This window comes from Brachyistius frenatus, unplaced genomic scaffold, assembly GCF_029030835.1.
Source record: "Brachyistius frenatus isolate BFR_SWC_R1_liver_20210118 unplaced genomic scaffold, ASM2903083v1 Contig_107, whole genome shotgun sequence".
NCBI lineage: Eukaryota > Metazoa > Chordata > Actinopteri > Embiotocidae > Brachyistius > Brachyistius frenatus.
The window spans coordinates 1332137-1354382 of record NW_027210706.1 but is presented as its reverse complement, the minus strand read 5'-3'; the positions used below and the strand labels follow the sequence as shown (position 1 = coordinate 1354382).

Sequence of the window (22246 nt, the reverse complement as noted above, 5' to 3'; positions counted from 1 at the left end):
TTTTAATTTTTGTTGGCAAAAAAAAGAAATGCTCACTCAGTGGTCTGCCCTCTCAGCCCATGCTGGTTGTAGTTGTCTCTCCCAGTTTATTTCTGTATCCTAAAAACAAGTCTCCAGCACAACTCAGTCCAAAGTGAAAATTTACATATCACACACACACAGTTCTCTCACTTGTAGACAGTTAACAAGAAGAACCTTCCCACGCTTAAATTTATTAAAGCGGAATGATTCTGTTTCTGCTGGTAATGGAGGGCAATTTGAGCAAAAGCACCACCAGTTGCTGTGTGCTCTCTGCAGCTCAGTTTCTGGATGGCCCCTGCCAGCCATTTCATCTTGCAAGGCCCTTTCTGTATTTTTTGGGTCCTATACTTTGGCTCAAAACAATGTGGCTAAAAATTTGTGTCAGCCAAAACACTGTAAAATGTATCCTTGTAAATAACGTTCTCTGCATTTATACTTTGGGATGACAGTTTTCCTGTTGGCAATATAGCTATTTGCAGCACAAGCAAAGAGAACAAGGTTTAATTTGGTGCAACATCTGGAGTGCCTTCTGGCAACCCAGACAGCTCATGTAGCCTGTAGTTCTTCAGCCCGCCAACTACATTGCTGTACACATCAAATACAAAGCTGGTGCTTTAGCGACAATAGATTTGCAGCTGCTTCCCAGAGACACAGAATTTATTAAGGAACGTATTGCTGCTTGTGATTTCACCACCAATTGAAAATCCACATAAAACGTGGCAAATTTTCTTGTCACTGCATTACACATATTTTACATTTCACAAGTGTCTCAATGGCCCAAAAATCATACTCTCTACTTTTATTGGCAAACTTTTAATGTGAAAACGAATCAAAGTGCTGAAAGTGATTGAAGAAAAGGAATGTCCAATAAAGCAGTCAAAGTATCAAAACTACTTATAATGGCACCACTGAGTGTTACTGTTTATACAGCTTTTGAGTACGTTTTACATAATAATGCCTCATAAAAACCTGGAAATACATTCCACATTGATCCCTGACTTCAGCCTTGAGACTTTAATGTACAACATATTTTGGAAGTGCAGGGTTTTGTTGGCAGTAGCTATATGACAGAAACAAAGAAAAAAGTAGAATCAATGGGAAATAAAGAATGAATGGTTCTTTTTGTTGTTGCTTGCTATTATTGTTACCATAGTTTAAATATTTGCCTTTACAATTTTGGAAAATTTACAGTATTCTCTCAATCTCTGTGGTGGTGTTGGCGTGACCTGTGAAAGAACATTTTGGGGAGAGTGAAAGTGTATTTTAATTTATGGAGACAGAGAAAGGGAGTGGGAGGGAAAGATGGAGGGACAGATTGAAGAGGAGGAGGAGAAGAGAGAGAGAGATGGTGCATTCTGCCTTGACAGGCCATATTGTATCACTCTGATCTAAGCTTGGCTCTGATTGATGGCATAATTACAATATGGATATGATATATTTACATAAGGCAGCCACAATAATTTACAACCAAATACTTTCCACTGAACATATGACCCGCAGCTCTTCATAAAGAATGTTGTCGGAACAAGAATACAGTAAAAGGGCCCTTCTGGTTACCTAAACTCACTGTAATTTATACTGTGGTTGTAAAGAGGAGATTATAAGTGCCTAATTGAATAGTACATGAGATAAGCACACAAGCTGTGTCCTTGATTTCACTGGAACACTGTTTGGCATTTCCATGAAAACTGGCATTTTGCAGCGACATTTTATGTCAAAACATGGAGGGATGCTGCATATTGTTGATTTGTATGTTTTCATGTGCTGTCATTTTGTCAACCTGGGGTTTATTTTGAAGAGATATACTCGTAAAAGCTACATTGAGGAAATGCCCTTCATCTTCTAAAGATGCTCCCATTTTTTTGTCTCAAAAAAGGAAAGGGATTGTTTTCAAATACTTTTTCCTATTTATCTTTTTAAAATAATTGTAATACAGTAAGAGAAGACAGAAAATGATTTAATTCAATTAAATATTATTTCTATAGTACCAAATCACAACACCAGGTTATTTCAGAGTATTCAACTCGTCCCTCCAGGATTTTGAGTTTTTTTGTGATTGTTGCGATCAAAAATGTTAAATTTTTGTGTGGTGGATTTTTTTCAAAAATTGCAATGTAATGCAACGTTTTGAGTGAGTTTTTTGTCTAAAATTGCGGGAATTAGAAAAAATTGCAAATAAAGTTTTTTTTTTTAAGCACCAGCTGCTAAAGGAATAAATATGTAATCACTTCCTGTGATGATAATCATGCTGAACATCACATACATATTTGAAATAAAGGTAAAAACAAATCATAAACGTGACATAGCTTTACAAAACAGACATTCTTTGACTAATAAAAAATACGACTACATCAGCTGTCAAAATAAGAGCTTTCGATGCTGTTTAATTAATGTTAATTCAACACGTAGGTCTACTGTATGCACAAAAACAAAGTGCAGTCTCTTACAATTTGTCTATACATTTTCTGTAGCATACAGTAATATGTTATCACGTCCATTAATAATAGGCATTTCATTCGAACATTATATTGTGAAGGTCATATTTTCCGCAAACCTGCCACTTTCGCTTTTTCTGCTTGTTCCGGTTTCCTCCGTTGCACAGTTTGTTTTGGTGAGGAGATGAGAGGAGGATAACCGTGCAGATGGTAAATGGGGAGTTATGTGTTAATAAAGCGAGTTTTGTCTGAAAAGACTTACTTTATGCTGTAATACTTTTAGCACAGCTTCTGTTGACCAAATATTTTGTGAAAAATCTCAGGAATTAAAAAATAATTGCAATCTCCCGCAAATATTGCGGAGTTTGCTTGAATTTGCGTCAAGTATTCTGATTTCCTGGAGGGACTATTTAACATAGTAAGGTCCTTACAACAGAACTTTATAACATTATATAGAGAAACCCAACAATTACCATATTAGCAGCTAGGAGGGAAAAAAAACCTCCCTTTTAACAGGAAGAAAAACCTCTGGCAGTGGAAAGGAAAAATCCACTTTTAACTGGAAGAAATTTCAGACAGAACCACCTCAGTGGTGGGTGCACCTACCTCGACTGGTTGGGTTCAGAGAAGACCAGAGAGAGAACAGAACAGCATCACGATCCAAGACAACAAACTGTTGGTGGGGCCAGTAATCACAGACCAGAGACATACAGCTCCAGGCCCAGAGATATCTGCAAAAGAAAACACAGAAACTATGCGAGCAAGGGGAACTGTATGAAGAGGCAACAAAAAAAGTAAAAAGTGTGGGAGAGAAAGTACAAAGTTAATGGGATGAAAATTATGTCATATACTATGGCAGAAATCCACATTCTGAAATGATATGCCACATAAGCGTGATTTGCCTTTTATTTCAAACAATAATGCATCTATGAAATTACATAACGCCACATATTGTCTTTGACCTGTGATGACAAGACATCTGACGCAAAAAGGGTTACGTGTGCGTTCAGTTTGGGTAGTGAGTGAAAAATGTCAAATTTCCAAATGTCAGAGATATCAGGGAAGGTTAGCAAGGAGCAAAAGCACGTTATTCCTACCATGAAGAACACACCCCCATCACAACTAATTACTGTCAGTTCACATACAGACAAAATAAGTCAGGCTTCAAAAAGTGATCATTGATGTAGCTGCAGAGGAACATGCAGCTGCCAAACCAGATTACTGTAGTTCTGAATCATCATTGTTATGGCTGTCATAATCATGAAACTTTAGTTGACGATTAATCGTCATACAAATAAGTGCAATTCACAATTTATTTTCTTTTTCTGTTTTATTCTACGTCACCGTTTTGTTATACATTTTGTTATGCTTAATCATAGTTTCATATTACACACATCTTATGAAGAAGAAATACCATTTATTGGCTGTAGTATTTGGATTTGCAGCTAAATGCACAATGGTGAAGTCAGTAGGTGCTCACTGAATTGTGTTCATTCGAACATTAGAAGTTAAGCACCTTGAGATAAACATGTAGAGGTGTTAATTCTCAACTCCATCGTTGCAGAAGACGGGGCGCAACGACATCTTATCAAGATCGAATCATTATAAAGGGGCCAGTCAAACCTTGAAGTGGGGAAAACAACATGGAAATAGTGATGAAAATAATATCATTCCTCTTTATCCAGCTATTGAAATGCTTTGAATGAATATGCCAAATTATTTGTAGTTAGCTCAAAAATCATCATCAGTGATAACTGACATGCCTAGTCATTGTTCACTAAACTCATAATACTTCATGAATATACTTCTCTACCAGACATTTATTTGCTTTAACACACTACAACATACAAAAATACCATTATCTGGTCCTCGCTGCTGCTTATTTTGGTCCAATCAAAGATGTGTAACATCCTCAAAGGAGCAGTTTCTAGGATTTAGTGATGTTTAGTGGTGAGGTTGCAGATTGCAACCAACTGAACATCCCTCACCTCATCGCCCTTCCCTTCCAAGTGTGTGACATTATCTATGATGGCAGCGATACTCATGAAAACCAGGCCTTTTCTAGGCCAGTTTTTGGCTTTTCCCTTCTTGGCTACTGTAGGATTATTGCGATGCAACATGGCGCACTGTGTGGAAAAGGACCTGTCCCTATGTATATATCAGGGCTCATTCTGTTCTTAGTTTCACTGGATTATATACTAATAAAAACATAATTATGATTATATTCCATTTCTGCCAATAGATCCCTGTAAATCATACACACTTAATCTATAAGACTGCTGCAGGGCTTGTTGATGTACTGTGCTGATTACTTCCCTCTGGCATTTTGGTATTAGGATTGTTCATTATGTCATTCATTGAAGAGTTTTATTGATAATAACAACTAATGAGCCAGCAAACTTGCTTACTTTTGCTAAATGGAGAGTTAATTCTCTACAGTTTACTCAAAAAACACATTCAAGCCATCCATTTCTGTCAATTAGCTTCCTGGGAACCATTTAACACAGGAGGGTTAATACAAATGAATGGTGACACAGCCAATGGATTATGGTAGCTCCCTTCATTTCCGTCCAATAGCACAAATTTATGTACCAAATTTCACCAAAGTTGAATTTGATTGAGCAGGGTCACTAATTGCAGTGATGTAATTGGATTGAACTGATGTCAGCAGGAAATGTCAGAACTTTAAAACCTTTAGTTAAGGTGAAGAAACAATAAATATTGAAAACATTATTCATAATTCAATTGTGCCATAACTTTCAAGGCAGCAATCTCTACTTGACCCTAATCAAGAGCATTTGAGTAACATTTGAATATACAAATGTCAATTCTGATTCAGGAGACATTCAGGGTTTAAAAAAATGAAACAAAGAAATAAAAACCGAGCAACAACCCTGATATGTTTAGCTTGTACTTTGCTAATAAACATATGCGACAAATTAATACTGCATACATCTCAGTATTATATGTTTACTTTGGTGCTGTTTGGTGCAGTAACACACACATGTAGAAAGGTGGCACAGCTAACATGGATTTTCGATATTTTTGTAGCTAACGACATCCATTAAAAGACCAATACAGTGAATCAACGTTATTAACCGAGTATGTGTTGTGTATTCAAATTGTGTATTGGTATCCAAAACACATAAATGAGACATTTTGCGGCATGGGGTGACAATGACATCTATCTTTTAAAAAAATATGGCAACTATAGTTTTTTTTAAAACAACTTTACAGACTACAGCATTGTGATCACTTTCAAGTCTCTTGAAGGTACTAACTTTAAAAGTGTTGAAGTGCTGCCAACAGTTTGGCTTATGGATGCGTTTTTAATGGTTTCTAGGCAATGTTGGGGCACTGCAGCATACAGGAATAATAAAAAGCAGCCTTTGGATGCACACACAATACTTTTAAGAAAGACTAAACCTTGTTAAATTAATCATCTGTTGACTTTATGATTAGGGTTAGTTTTTTTTGTAATGGTTTTTGCATCTGTTTTGTACATTTATACTACAATCACACCAGTGCATGTGTGTCTACCTGTTTCTTATTTGCTCTGATGCATTGGAATGCACGTTTTTTTCTGTGTGTGTGTGTGTGTGTGTGTGTGTGTGTGTGTGTGTGTGTGTGTGTGTGTGTGTGTGTGTGTGTGTGTGTGTGTGTGTGTGTGTTTGAGAGAGAGACAAACTGCAGGCATGGTGTTTAATCAATTTCATAGATCCATTGCTGAACAAACAGCTTTTGCCCTCTCCAACCTATAACCTTATTTCTTCATACTCTCATTTCCCTTTTTTTCAATGCCCCCTCATTTCTTTTGTCCATACTTTCTTTAAAATATCTCATCCCCTTGATTTCTCCTCTGTATGCAGAAAAAGTAGACGGTGATCCCTGACGTGTAAGGAAATGCTCTTAAATGTTAAATCAGTTTAGGTGTGAGAGAGAGGATGAATCTGCAGCAACCTTTCTTACCTGCTAAATGGTGCTGTTAAACAGCGTAATAGTGAGGAAATGAGGATCTGCTGAGAGCAATTAAATCATTCACGGAACAGGTGGTGCTGCATTCATTAGCACACACCCCATGCAGTGCATGTGTGCGTGCATTCATGCGTATGTGTTTCTGTCCTGCAACCTTTTATCTCTACAGTATCTGCTAGAGAAAAAAAACAAAAAACAAACAGCACAAACTTTATTTTCTTTTGAGTGTAATAAACACCCCTGTTTGGCTTCCCCAGTGCACATAATTTGTAAATATTTAGAGTTATTTATTATTTAATGTCCCTTTTCCACCAAAACACGGTGGCCACAGGAGGCTCTTGTTCCCTATTTGTTGACTGGAAGGCAGCTGCCTCCTCTGGTACCGTCAGCTCAGAATTAATAACCATGAGAAGTGCATTGAGCCTCATGTTTCCATAAATTTGAGGGCGCAGTCATTTTGAATTGATTCATCAAGTTGATCTCATTAAACTCCCAACACAATTTGTTCACTAATTTAAAATAGCAAAATTTGCAGTAGTAATTTGACATGCAAAAAATGTAATTGCTGTCCAAATGTGGAACTTGTTCATCTTGTAAAAGAGGAACTTTGGTCAACGGCTAAGTAGATAGGCAAAAAAACACACAATATGACACCTATCTCTAATAATTCTATTGAGAAAGTCATAATAATGTAATTTAAAATCAATTCACTTTTTAAACCTGAACTTTAAAGCTGCACCTATAAATGTTTGTGTATATCAACAATGTATCAATTTGAAACGTTTCACTGGGAGAGCAACATTCCAAATGCAGTTCCCCATAGACATACACAGTGTTTTTGTGCCTTCCGGCACATTGTTTTGGGTTGCTGATTCATTTAATCTTTCTTTGTTTTCAGCCTTAGTGGGCAAGGTTACTGATAGGTGATAAACATTTAGCCCCTAAAGACGTAGACATATTCATTATAACTTAGTAGAGACCAAAGGAGGAATAAAAGGAGAGTCATTGTTACCCTCTTTCTACCAACACAAACCTAAGTCGTGAAGAATTATCTTCAGCAACAGGTCTTGGCTCCTCAGAGTATTGATCTCAACATGATGGCATCATGGGGTGAATTGAAGAAAAGACAGTGATACTGTCTAAATCCACAGAAGAGCTTTGGAATGTTCTCTAAAATGCTTGGAACAACCTACCTGCCAAGTGCCTAGCAGAAATGTGTGAAGTGTATTAGTGCTGCTTTGAAAGTAAATGGTGGCCACATGTTTACTGCATATTTGATCAAATTCATTTATAAGTAAAAAGTTGTATTATTTTGGGCACTTGTAAGTCGAATATATAAAAAAAAAAATCACCAGTCTGCCCACAGTTGAGCAGACATAGATGTAGGTAAATACCAGGAGTAAGCAGGGCAGTGGGTGGCAGAACATTTACGGTTACTAAAGTCATTAGATTCATTAAGATATGTTGTGATTTACAAATAAAATACATCGTAATCAAGACCGCCTGGTTAAAAAATGTTTTGTGACCTCCATGACAGCTTTTTAGAATGTTATTCACAAAGTGCCAACAACATTTTGGAGAGTCGATGTATTCTACCTAAGTGGTATAAAAAATGTTTTACAAAATTATTTTGAATAAATTAACTCAATTTAGGAAGACTAGGGGATTACAAGCTGAAAGGTCTAAACATGACAGCAAAGTCAGAAAAGCCAATTGCTGACAGAAGCATAGGGCTTCAAGAAATTATGAATTATATAATTGATTGATTGAAGGGAGGCCCCAAACTGCATGTCGGGGCAAAAATCACTGACAGCAATGACAGAACAGGTAGGGCTTCATGCAAGGTCAGAATGTCTGGGACACGTGGGGTAGAACACATAATGGGAGACCGTGTGGAAATAACAAACAGATTGTTTGTGTGTGTGTGTGTGTGTGTGTGTGTCAGATCTTTAATGCATTAAAGCTCTGGTTCCCAACAATCCAGTCCACATGGGAATTAAGATCTGTTCATCACAGATCCAGGAATCAATTGACCAAAGATTTTTTATTCTATCCCTCAGATCTAACCATTCATTCACCCAGCAGCCTCATACACCTGACCTTGAAATTTATCTGTGAAACCACCTATATGAAACAATCAACCACACTTCAGAAAATTAGCTGAAAATAGGGTTTTTCGCTGACACATTGTTACCTCCTCACACTCTATTTTATCCTCATGCAACACAGTGAAGCGTGTCATTCCCTAAGGAATGTGATTTAAGTGAATTTGAATGCGATCACTGGTCTCAGACCCCAGTTTGAGCCCCTCAGAAAAGAAAATTGCCATTCTTGCAGTAATAATGTCTGAAATGTCCAGAGATTGGTGTGATAACAGTTGCAGCCCTGAGGGCACACTTGCCATGTTGATGGAGAGAGTGGCAAGGACTATTCAAGTTATCAAGTATTCAAATAAAACATCCCAACAGTGACAAGTAAAAAAGGCAGCTTAAAATACATGTCATATCTTGAAGTGAATGGGCTCCAGCAGCACAAATGATGCCTGGCCCTGGTCCTGTCAGTTAATAAGGAGAGTATGAAGCTAGGCACATGATCCTCAGCACTGGACAACAGACTAGACGGATACTGCCTGGTCTTCGGTCTGTCGCTACATGCTGATGATGGAATCAGAAATTGGCTTTAACTCCACAAATTATTCCAATCTTTCTGCCATAAACAATACAGACTTCCAGTTGGGTAATGATGTGGGAAATGTTTTCTTGACTTACATCAGACCTGATTAGGACTAACAGTTATGCTTCAGTGTGCAACCTGGAAGGCCACAGACCTTTTTAAGTTCCTTTAAAAGCATACTTCCAGCAGGTCAATTCATTATTGCGCAAAGAAGGAAGTGATAACAGTGTTTCAGAAAATTCCCATGTTTGCACAAACTACCCTACATTTTCCTATTTGTGATCAAAAACTTAAAGGACAGTTTTTGTGCAACAGGAACAGTCTGAACTTTTGGTCATTTCAAGAGTATCCCGGATATTATTTTTTTGGGCAATTGTAGGGAAAAATTTAACATTCTTTTGACCGCTAGTAGCACTATATACTGTATAGAGCAGCATTTTTATGACCAGTCCCTGCTTAGGTTTGTATCATGTGCACAACAACGCACACAAATATTAATGCACTTTTGTCAATTCTTAAGTTAATGGCATTGACAAACCAAAAGCCTGTACAAGTTAAAAGAAGAAGACTGCAATCTAACAAATATGTAAACAGTGCAAGTTTTTAAACTTAGAAAAACAAAACAATCGATGATACAAGGACATGATTGTTTGGCCTTATGGACTCATACACAATATGGGTTGGTGACTAAAATATTTTCCCTGATATTTACACCCTGTATTGGCATTACAAGTCATATAAAATAATCAAAATCATGTTTTATGCAACTTCTAGCATTTAATTGCTGTGTGTATCCTGCTTTAAGTTTGGAAAAGCCTTCTGAGTGCGAGCCAACCGGTTTTCTGCACACATTGGCCACAGATGTTCCTGTGCTTATTTTGCGAGAGCCTCATGCTGCTTGTGCAATATTTAATCAAGGTACGCACATTAGAAGAGACGTGCATAATTGTGCAGGGCTTGATGATTGTGCAGCACATCTCTCAAATTAGGAACTACAGATGGAACGGTCATACCTTTCACACCTCGTCCTGCTGCATTTGGGCGGATGTAGGGACTTCATCAACTAAAATGTATCCTGTAAGCATTTGTGAATGACAGATGGTTGTCAGACGCGGCACCAGAGCTGACTCGGTGCAGACTGTGGTTTATTTCTACCTCCACAGAACATCAGGAGATGGAAAAAGGATATAGTTTGTGAGGGTACATACCCTGCTGTTTTTAGTGTATTTATGAACTGGTGTTGATTAAATGTTCATGATGCCCTTAATTATACTAAGCAGTAATACTTAATTCAATTACAGTTTCCATTGCATTAACATAATCAGAGTATCGTGTTTTCATGGGTTCTGCTGGAGTCATTGCTTTCATTATCGTATAATCAAACAATGTTTGATGTGCAAGTAAACATTTCAGAAAACACCAGCTAAAACCAGCGAATAATTGTTGTGCATCCTCAAACGATATTAACAAGGGACATTCTTGATCCGTTTTGTCAATTGCTCAACAATGGCCCCCACATTTTGATGTCAAAATAAAATTCTATTTCATTTTTACTATGAAATCACTTTGGTGTTTGTTTTGATTCTTTACGTTTTTAGATAAAACTGCAATCAACAAAAAACAAATTGGCATTGTACAGTCAATAAAAACATAAACACAACATATTTATTTTTCTTCCCATTTTTTGGAAAGATCAAAGACTTCGTTTATACACAAGGGTTTTTTTTCTATAAAAAAATTTTCTTTCAAATGTTTGTTAAAATCCATGTTAGTGTACACTTTACCTTTGCCAAAAGAGTCCATTCATGTGACAAGTGTGGTACATAAATGTACATGATTAAATATCATGTTTACTGCACAGTTGTGCCTTTGACTGATCATAATAAAGGCCAATCTAAAATTTGCAGTTTTATCACACGACACAATGCCACAAATGTCGTAAGTTTTGAGAGAGCATGCCGACGGTAGAAATGTCTATCAGAGGAGTCAAATTCAATGTTGATTTCATGCCCATAATGTCAGGAGTCCTCTGTTCCTCTGTTTCCTCCGTTTTGCCCCCGATCCCCTCTCCTCCTGTGTCCCCTCAGTCCCCTGTCTGCTTGTTCTGTGTCTTCCTCTCCTCACCTCCCATGGCCACGCCCCTCACCAGTCCCAGCAGCAGCAGCCACTCACCCCAGATCAACACCTGCAGGTGTGCGGCATCTCCATGATCACCTCCCCGGACTAATATGTACCCTGCCCCTGCACTCCTCTGGTTGTCGGTGCATTAGTAGTCCTACTACTAGCAACAGCTAGACGACAGCGAGTTACTGCGAGTGCGAGTTGTGCACCGCAAGGACCGCCAGTCACCCATCCGTCACTCGTCTGTCCTCCGTCTGTCCTGTTCACGTTCCCGTTCCTCCGGCTCCTGTTCCACCTGCAGAGCTACCTGTCAGAGTCACCAGTCGGTTGAGTTGCCCTCCTGACTTGAAGGATATCGACTCTGTTTTTTCCAGCGGTCCTGTCCACTGGTCTGTCCGCTGTCCTGCCGGCGGCGTCTCCCTGGATCAGTCGGTTGAGTTGCCCTCCTGACTTGGAAGCAAGTGGACGCTGTAGGTGCCACCTTTTGTTTGTTTGTTTGTTTTCTGTTTGTTGGAATAAAGACTGTATTTTGGAACTAAAACCTGAATCTGTGAGCCTGCATTTGGGTCCTGGTAAAACACCACCTCATAACACATAAGCCGTCTCCAATGTCAATGCATACATCCAACCGGCCTCACAACTACAGAACACGTGACCATGCCATAATGACAAAGTGAAAAAAGTTTGTTTAAAATCTTTGCAAATCTATTAAAAATAAAGAACGAAAATGTAACACGTACATAAGTATTCACAGCCTTTGCTCAATACTTTGTTGAAGCACCTTTGGCAGCAATTAAAGCCTCAAATCTTTTCGAGTATGATGCTACAAGCTTGGCACACCTATTTTTGGGCAGTTTCTCCCATTCTTCTTTGCAGGACCTCTCAAGCTCCATCAGGTTGGATGGGGAGCGTTAGTGCACAGCTGTTTTCAGATCTCTACAGAGATGTTCAATCGGTTTCAAGTCTGGGCTCAGGCTGGGACACAAGGACATTCACAGAGTTGTCCCAAAGCCACTCCTTTGTTATCTTGGCTGTGTGCTTAGGGTCGTTGTTCTGTTGGAAGATGAACCAGAGCGCTCTGGAGCAGGTTTTCATCAAGGATGTCTCTGTACAGTGCTGCATTCATCATTCCCTCCATCCTGACTAGTCTCCCAGTTCCTGCCGCTGAAAAACATCCCCACAGCATGATGCTGCCACCACCATGCTTCACCGTAGAGATGGTATTGGCCAGGTGATGAGCGGTGCCTGACATGACGTTTAGCATCCAGGCCAAAGAGTTCAATCTTTGTTTCATCAGACCAGAGAATTTTGTTTCTTATGGTCTGAGAGTCCTTCAGGTGCCTTTTGGCAAACTCCAGGCAGGCTGTCATTCTATCTGGCCACTCTACCATACAGGCCTGCTTGGTGGAGTGCTGCAGAGATGGTTGTCCTTCTGGAAGGTTCTCCTTCCTTCACAGAGCAATGCTGGAGCTCTGTCAGAGTGACCATCAGGTTCTTGGTCACCTCCCTGACTAAGGCCCTTCTCCCCCGATTGCTCAGTTTGGCTGGGCAGCCAACTCTAGGAAGAGTCCTGGTGGTTCCAAACTTCTTCCATTTATGGATGATGGAGGCCACTGTGCTCATTGGGACCTTCAATGCTGCAGAAATGTTTCTGTACCCTTCCCCAGATCTGTGCCGCGATACAATCCTGTCTCGGAGGTCTACAGACAATTCCTTGGACTTCATGGCTTGGTTTGTGCTCTGACATGCACTGTCAACTGTGGGACCTTATATAGACGGTGTGTGTCTTTCCAAATCATGTCCAACCAACTGAATTTACCACAAGTGGACTCCAATCAAGTTGTAGAAACATCTCAAGGATGATCAGTGGAAACAGGATGCACCTGAGCTCAATTTTAAGTGTCATGGAAAAGGCTGTGAATACTTATGTACATGTGACTTTTTTCATTTTTTATTTTTAATAGATTTGCAAAAATTTCAAAAAAACTTTTTAGTGTATAGTGTGTAGAATTTTGAGGACAAAAATGAATTTAATCCATTATGGAATAAGGCTGTAACATAACAAAATGTGGAAAAAGTGAAGCGCTGTGAATACTTTCCGGATGCACTGTAAATGTTGTGAACACAGCATATTTTATTGATGGCATCTTGAATGAGATATTGTGACGGTCGTGCCTTTTACCCACTGCGGTTGCCTCCTGTTGCAGCATGGCCCCATGTTGCAAGGTTCTATACAAAATTCCTGGAAGCTGAAAACATCCCAATTCCTGCCAATGTCCAACAATTCACACAGCCATTGAAGAGGAGTGGACCAGCATTCCACAGGCCATCATCAATAACCAGATCGATTCTATGCAAAAAAAATTGTTTCACTGCATCAGGCAAATGATGGTCATATCAGATGCTGGCTGGTTTTCATCTTGATGTACCACATCCATCAGGTGAATAATTTATGTAGGCAAAGGTAAAATGGTCACTACCATGGATTTTCAATTAATGAAAAATAGAAGCAAAAGCAAAAGTGTGTTTTTATATTTATTTTGAGGGTATTAATATGTCAACCTCAACAGCATTGAGTGATGGACTGGATGCTGATTGAAAACCTTTGACATTTTATCACTTTTAATCACCATGGCTGGCCATCTGAAAGAGAAACAGCTAATACTAAATCAGAACACCCCACTTCAATAATGTGCAATAAACCAGTCTTTAATTTCAATGCGTAGTCACTAAAGTTTAGCTTCACTGTTTAAATGTTCCTTCACACTTTAACAAACATCTTGATTATAGGGAAATTCTGATGATGTCACAAACATGCAAGTCCGTGTCTGACGCTACCAAGCAACTTTTCAAGCAGGCTTTAGATACTTTCTACTGAAAACAGCCAGCATTGGACAGCCACAATACTTGGTGGGTGACAAACTTATGCTAATGTTTGCAAGCAATGCTCATCAGCTGCCACTTTCAGAGTGGATGCTAGATATTCTGAAGTGCTACGTGAGGCTGTTACTTTTTCAAAAAGTACATAGTTTGTTTGAACTGGTGTAAGCCAAGTGGCAACCCACCATGACATAACCCACTGGTTTGTGAAATACTGTTTAGAATCCTTGAGTCTGGCATATTGGCCATAGCTGTCTCAGGTTTTTTTTTTAGGCACAAGTGACCATATTTGGATGAGCTGAGGAAGATCGACAGGTGAATCTCACTGACAATCTGAAAACGCTATGTTCGCCCACCTATACTGGAAACGTGACTGCACCCCAGGCATGTCATTCAAACCAGGCATATCCCCGAACAGCATAATTTGCTACTATTTACAGAAATATTCTTGGAAGGACCACCAGAACACTGATCAAAGTGAGGGATTTTAGCTAATGACATCATAATGACTGGACTGAATGCATTCAGTATTTAATAAGTACAACATTGAAAAGTGAAACCTCAGTGCTAGGATACGTTTCCAGTGTTATACAAGCTGAATAGCATGATGGATTTTTCCAAATATTTAATGTTGATTTTTGAGTGGTGTACGGTACAAAACCAACACTTTGAAGGCTTATTGAAAAGGGCAAAAACATTTTTTTTAGCCAGTAACACAACAGAAGTTGACATAGTGTTTTGAAGTGCAGTTGTACTTACCTACACAAAAGGAAGAGGAATTGAAAATTCAGTTCCTCTTTGTCAGAGTGGATTGTTTTTAAATGGGAATGGCTTTTAAATTCTAACTTAAAATGAGTCACATCTGCAGATCAGCTTTTGTTCCTTTGTGTTGTCACTGCTTTTTGCTGGTTTCCAGGGCTGCCTCAAAGTTTCATTCTAACTCTGGGTCACCCTCAGCAGTGGAATTGCTTCTCTAAAGATTATGTAGTACATAAATCCCCTGCTTTGCTCAAGGACACTTTGGGGAAATGGATACTTGACACATACTTTTCAGTTCATGTTGTCCAGTTGAAAGAGATACTTTGTTAAAAGAAATTAAATAAATACAACATATGTTCCATTTTGGTTTGTGTGATTGCTGTTGAGATATTCTGTTTTGTTTTTCACTTTTAAATAATGTATTGCTCAGGGTAATATAGTCTCGACAATAACAGTTCATGACACCAGACTGAAACCAATTACACCTCCTCTTGCAGAGATTAAAAGGACAGACATGAAATCTTTCATAATGATGAGGAGGCAGCTTTTGTTTCCATGTAAAACACAGAATGCCTCTGTAACCAAAACAGCATGACTCATGCAGTTTGGGAGAGACAGATAGTGTGACAGACTAGAGCTGGAGGCTGTCTTTAATATTGGATGTGTGGCTGAAGCGGCCTAATGGCTTAACACTGGTCTATTTGGGACCAGAATAGCCCGCTATCTGTGTGTGTGTGTGGTGGGGTGGGGTGTAGTCTTGGTGTGTGTGTGTGTGTGTGTGTGTGTGTGTGTGTGTGTGTGTGTGTGTGTGTGTGTGTGTGTGTGTGTGTGTGTGTGTGTGTGTGTGTGTGTGTGTGTGTGTGTGTGTGTGTGTGTGTGTATGTGTGTCTGTGGGAGTGGGGGGTATTCTTGCATGTCTGTCCAAGTGTTTGAATTAAACCAGTTATTATAATTTGTGTGTTGTTTACAAATATGATTTGAACTACAATTTGCATCTGTGTTTGCATCTGTGTTTGTTTTCCTGTGTTTGCGGGGGTTTATGCAGTTGCTCTGGCTTCCTCCTGAAATCTAAATACATGCATGTCAGGGACCTTGATCAGAGAGTATGGCACAGAGAGTTCAAGAAACTTTAATGATCCCTTGCTGTGGTTTGAGTTTTCAATGTGTGTGTGTGTGTGTGTGTGTGTGTGTGTGTGTGTGTGTGTGTGTGTGTGTGTGTGTGTGTGTGTGTGTGTGTGTGTGTGTGTGTGTGTGTGTGTGTGTGTGTGTGTGTGTGTGTGTGTGTGTGTGTGTGTGTGTTTTGTTGTCTGGGCTGTTGCTCATGTCGGAATGTTTGAATCGTCAGCTTCCTTTCTGCAATGTTGTAAGATTATTGTGCCTGTGCTGTGATTTGGCACTGAAGTGAATTGAATTGAACAAAATATTTGATAACACCGCACTAGTCTTGAATAATTGAATAAAATAGGCTGCTAAAATTTAATATAAGCATCCTGGTTTATGAATTAAATAAATTAGTATTATTAAATTTAATTTAATCCATTTCAAATTTTCATGATTTTGACCATCTTGCTTCTGCACACAATATTCACATTCCACAGATGCAGACTATAGGCACCATGTGATAAGATTATGTTCTTGGGACCTCAGGATGGGAAGATTTGACGCACACTCACACGCACACACAAACACAGGCAGAGCCCAACCTTTGTGAATGCATGTAATGTGCGACACTTTGCATTGTACACACTCTGACATTCTGCTTAGATCTCCCTGGGCTGTGTTGTTGGGATATCATTGTCATAGACAGACAGACAGAAAAGCAAAGCAACAGAGAGGAAGAAAGATATGGGGGATTATAATGCTCTAATAGTGTTTGTTCTGTGCTGCTCTCTCTCTCTCTCTCTCTCCCCCCCCCCCCCGTCTTGGTGTGTGCATGTATGTGTATTAAAACCCCACACATATTCTGTAACTCAAAGCTGACATCCAGTTTTTTTTTGTTTTTTTTATCACTTTCTGCCTACTCTAGTTTTCCTTTTACATATTGTATAATTTGTTTAAATGCTTGCATTTATAGTAGCTACAACATCTACAAGCTACTGGTGCTGTCTTAACAAGTGTGTCAGGGTTCATGTGTGTAAGGGGAGAGAGACTGACTTTGATGTATGTGTGTGTGATGGATGTGAGGCAGCTCAGAGGGGGCGACAGAGAGGACGGAATAAAGAGAGCTCAGTGTTTGGTGATGAGGGGGCCTGTGTGAGAATAAGAGTGTTAGAGGAAGACTGCAGCCTCTATGAGTGAGCCTGTGTAAAAGGATAGCTTAATGTGATGTGAGCAGTAAAAAGACTTGTAGTATCCTCAAGTCGAAGTGAGGCGTTACGTTATGACATTATGAATGATAAAATCATTACAGCTCCTGCTTTCTCTGCCTGTCTGTCTGTTTATCTTTCTCAAAGGTTTAACGTTGAGAATAAAGTTAAAATGTCAAGATTTAAGTTGGAATTCGATAACAATAATAAAGTATAAATGGGGCATGTCTGGCATTAATACTAAAAGCTTACCTTTATTCTCAACATTTTGACTTTCTTCTGGAAATACAAAATTAAAAAAAGAATCATGCACCTTTTTTTTTTTATGTGGCCCTAATACTCCATCAAATGAATTACATTTCCTTGTTTTATGTGAGTTAGCTGTTGATTGCCTGAACCATCTGCAAAGCTTTGCAGCATACACAGTTTTATTAAGGCTGGAAAATATCCAACTCCAAATTATTTCAAAACAAAAGCGGGCTTCATCATCTACCCAAGCATTAAACACATTTTGCTAGCTGATCTTATCAGCTCTAACTATGTAGCTCATGAATGCTGACTTCGTGAGTTGGTTGAAAATGTTGTCTCTGCCTGACTTTTAACTTATTGCAATGACCTTTTTTTATGCAACTTTGATGCCATAATTAGAGGCTTTATTAGTTTTGGTTGTCCATTGGTCCATCCGACTCTCGTGACCATCATATCTCAAGAACAGCTTGAAGAGATTTCTTCAAATGCAGCACAAACATTCTCTTTGTCCAAAAATTGGCACGGATGTTCAAACTTGACTCAAAGATGCATTGATTAGATTGTGTGGGTCAGGGCTCGAGGTCACTGTGACCTCACGTCTTTCACATTTTGTGAATGCAATATCTCAGAAATGCATTGAGCTAATTCCTTCAAATGTGGTGCAAACATTCACTTGACTCAAGGATTAACTGATTCGATGTTGTGGGGCAAAGATCACTGTGACCTCACTTACATATTTGTGGACATAATTAAAAAATTCAGGCAAAACAGCACACAAAATCGAAAACTGCTAGAGTAATGCTGCTTTGTCTAGTTATGGTTGCTAAGCTATGATTGAGCAGTTGACCAAGTGTGAAGAAAAGATTGTCTGGTTGTGGTTGTAATATACATTATATCTTTCATTTTTGGTTAATATACCAATTTATATACCATATAAACAGATTTTTATATTAAAAGGTGGGTGTTCTCTCGCTCTCGCTCCCTCTCTCACACACGCACACATACAGCCACACACACACACACACACACACACACACACACACACACACACACACACACACACACACACACACACACACACACACACACACACACACACACACACACACACACACACACACACACACACACACACACACACACACACACACACACACACACAAACAGCCTTCAGCAGTTGCATTAGACATCTCTGTTTTTCAGGCTAACAGGTTCAGAAAGTGGATCAAAAAACCTTCATGCCCTTTATCTCTAATGCTACAGGGCTTACGTGGTGGTGTGTTAGTATAGTGAAAGTATTCAGCTCTTTTTTTTTTTTTACCATGTTTGGTACAATACATCAAAAGCATGGCATCTGCTACTACATACTGATCCCTCCCAAGTTAAGCATCTTATGATCTCTTTGATTAGCCAACTCAAATGTACAATTAATTATAAAATTAAGGTTTGGCATCAGCTTTGCTTGCTGAACGTTTAGCAGGACACTGATTCCCCACCAGCAGCAGATCTGTTCTGTATCTGACTCTGACCTCTTTGTTGGGGGCAAGGAGCAAGTATCCTGCTACTATTTCTTGGAGCTCGTGTCTCAAAGATATATGCTCTTAAAGAGAAGTCCCATTTGCCTTTCTCTTCTCTTCTCCTTCTGCTTATGTTTTGACTTCTTGAGAAAAAACACATAAACACTTCCCACGTTACTAATTACCTGTTGCTTTTTAGAAAGTGCCTGTTTCGCAAGCTTAACTTGAAAACAACATCTCAGTTTATCTTTTCAGTTACAGTATAACATAAGTGTTTTCCTCCTCCGAGGATTTTAAACTATCTGTAACCTGAGAAGGGAGGAAAAGGCAGGTGTGCATCTTCATGTTCTACTAAGTCTGCTCAGTTCAGTGTACCATTGTCAAAAATAGAATCCATATTTTATTAATGTTTACAGTTTTATTATTAAGAAGCAGAAAACAAATTTTTGGGGAAATATCAGAGTCGTTTTGCTCTCAGCTAGCTGAGATTATTATATGGTATATAATAATAGGCTAAGGCAATATCAACTAGACTAATTATACAGTTGGATAAATAATTTCTAAAATGTTTAGAGCCAAAGTAGAAGTACTTGAGTAACTGATTTGTTTCATCCGGTGTCATCTGCATAACAGTGAAATGTATGCTGTCGTTGCTATCAGACTTAGCACCAAACTTTGTGGCACTCCATAACTAACTTCTCCCAGCGAGTCATTTTTGACATAGACAAATTAAATTAAATTTGATGAATAGGATTTTAAGCACCTTAGTGGAGTATCTTTAATCCTAATAATGTGTTTCAATCTCTTTAATGAAATGTTGTGATCACTCATGCCAAATTCAGCACTGAAATTAGCTGGACAAGTATAAAGACATTCCCATTGTTTGAAGCAATAAGAAGTTTGTCTGTAACTATCAACAGTGCTGTTTAGTACAATGACGCACATTTCATTTCAGCTGACTTTAAACTCGCAAATTTACTAAAAATCTAAGCATGAATGTGAAGAAAAGGGAAAAGAAAAGAACTGTTAACTGTAAACTTAACTGTTGAGATCTCTGGACAAAACACTAAATGCTGTTTTTTATAAACACAACATTGCATTAACACTGTGTTGAGAATTATTTATATCAATTAACAGTGGGAGCACAGTTTTGCATTTGCAACGAAAGAAAATGTAAGTCAGGTCCGTCTTTTAGCTATTAAAGCACTAAAAAAGGGAAGGCTTTAGTTTCACCAAGCCGTACAGGTTTTGATAACACAGAAGCAGGCATTTTGACTTGTTCAATACAGGTGCAACCAGTAATTGTAATGATGGTGATTCCATTCAGGTGTTTTGGCAGCAGTTTTCTGGTAGTGTGTTTGCTTAATTATTGGGATACTTCATCGACTATAGCTATCATTAGTGTAATTAGATGCACCTGTGCTCTTCCTGTTATGACAAATGTGTCAAAATGTTTGCAGGGAGGAAGCTTTATTGTTTGTTTTTTGTGTGATTTGTGGATTTGACTTTTGCTCAACAAACCTGCACTGCATTAAATACATTACAATGCTAATTCAAACAGATGCACACAACCAACAACAAATCAATATTGACACTTTGGCCCTTCTTTTCTGTTAAAAAAAAAAAAGTAAAAAAAAAATTAAAAAAAAGTAAATATCCTTTTGGATCTAACTCAAATGCCGGAATTTTGAAAACTACAAGTGATGACAGGGAGGATGCTTTGAAATAAAGCCCGAGATGAGTCATTTCCAATTAGTGGTAGCAACAAAGCACTACATTTTTCATCTTCATTCTTTTAGATTCCCATCCCATTATTTATTTGCAATTCTTCAAAGTAAGGCGGTGGCTCACATAATGAGACCATCTTTGGTTTTATCATCAGCTGTTCCAGTTTTCATATTAATCAAATACAATTTTAAGCAGAACTCAAGCAGGAATTTGAGTTCCCTTTTATTGTCATACATATCAATATACAATGAAATGACTGCTGACATAGCAAATCATCTTCGATCTTAACCTTTTTTTTTACTGTGTGTGTGAACAATGCACATACACAACAGTTTGCACACAGAATGCTTGAGAAAATCTGATTGTGTTCTATCAGTGTGAATTTCACATGGCTGGCTCAAAATCTGCGAGGGTGTGTGAGTTTCCATGCCTTTGCAGCTTTTGTATTCACGGGTTGTGGTCCAATCTAATTTAGTTTCAGTATTTAGATTTTAATCAGTTGAAAAATTGATGTTTTTGAAAAAAAAAAAAAAAAAAAAAAACCCTGTTTCAGAGCAATGTTAATATTTTTTTTTTGCTTTTCTTGCTGCCATAGTTGTAATAAAGGGCTTAATTTTTTCAGTTTTTACAGCATATTGGCCCACACGCAACAATATTTGCAGGATTATCCTGATCTTTTTTCTTTTCATTTGTAGCTTGAAAACACTGATAGATACAAACAGACTGTAACATCCATTCAATGTATTACTCCAATGGAGGACTCATAACAGTCATTTTTATTGTTCCTCTCTCTATATTTAGCATTTAAATTCAAAATATAAGCAAAATATTACCCTTTACCAGGTCTAACTGGTATTACCTAAATCCTGGCCTGCGCCTTTGAGTAAAATGGAGCAATGTAATGCAGGCCAATGTTTGTATGGTGAGCACAGTGGTTTTGCAGCTATTATACCAAAATTAATGAGTACCAAAATTATTTAAACACAGTACATACTTTTTTTTTTTTTTTTTTTTTTTTTCAATGGCCTTATGTTGGAAAAAATACTCAGAGGCTTGGTTCAAAATCAAACACATCGGACATTTATTCTTGCAAGAAGGAGCAACTACATGCACCCTCAAAGAGAGGTGTCCAGCAGTGCTCCCAGATCTCCTCCGTAGGGCAGCGTGACAAACAGTTGACAGTCACCCCCAATTCCTTTGTATCTGCTTTCGTATGGTAATACTGAGCTGGTTGTAGGTCACAAGATAAGGACACAGGGGAGTCGTCAATTAGATGTGGAAAGTAAAACAAAATGAATCACTTGCAAATAAGACAGACAACAAAAGAGACTTTTCAGAGCCTGCTTGACAAGAGACTTTCTGGAGCCACAATGCAAATGAGAGAAAGAGGCTTTATTGTTCTCCTCTTGGAGCGAATTAGGTCAGATGGCCATGATTGGCAAAGTGATAATTAATGGTGATGATTTGTAGGTGCAAGGTGGCAGACATCTTGTTTACCTGCCAGTTTAGGATTGTATTATCTTCAGTCCAATGGTATTACCTGAGCCATTTATCAATATTGCATGTACAGTAGTACGTGCAA

At 38.5% G+C, this 22246-nt stretch overlaps 1 protein-coding gene across 2 annotated transcripts in view; it reads left to right on the top strand.

Moving 5' to 3' along the window:
• il1rapl2 (interleukin 1 receptor accessory protein-like 2) overlaps positions 1-22246 on the top strand; it is a 444417-nt gene that overhangs the window by 51506 nt on the left and 370665 nt on the right. The gene's annotated exons all lie outside the window — the stretch shown is intronic.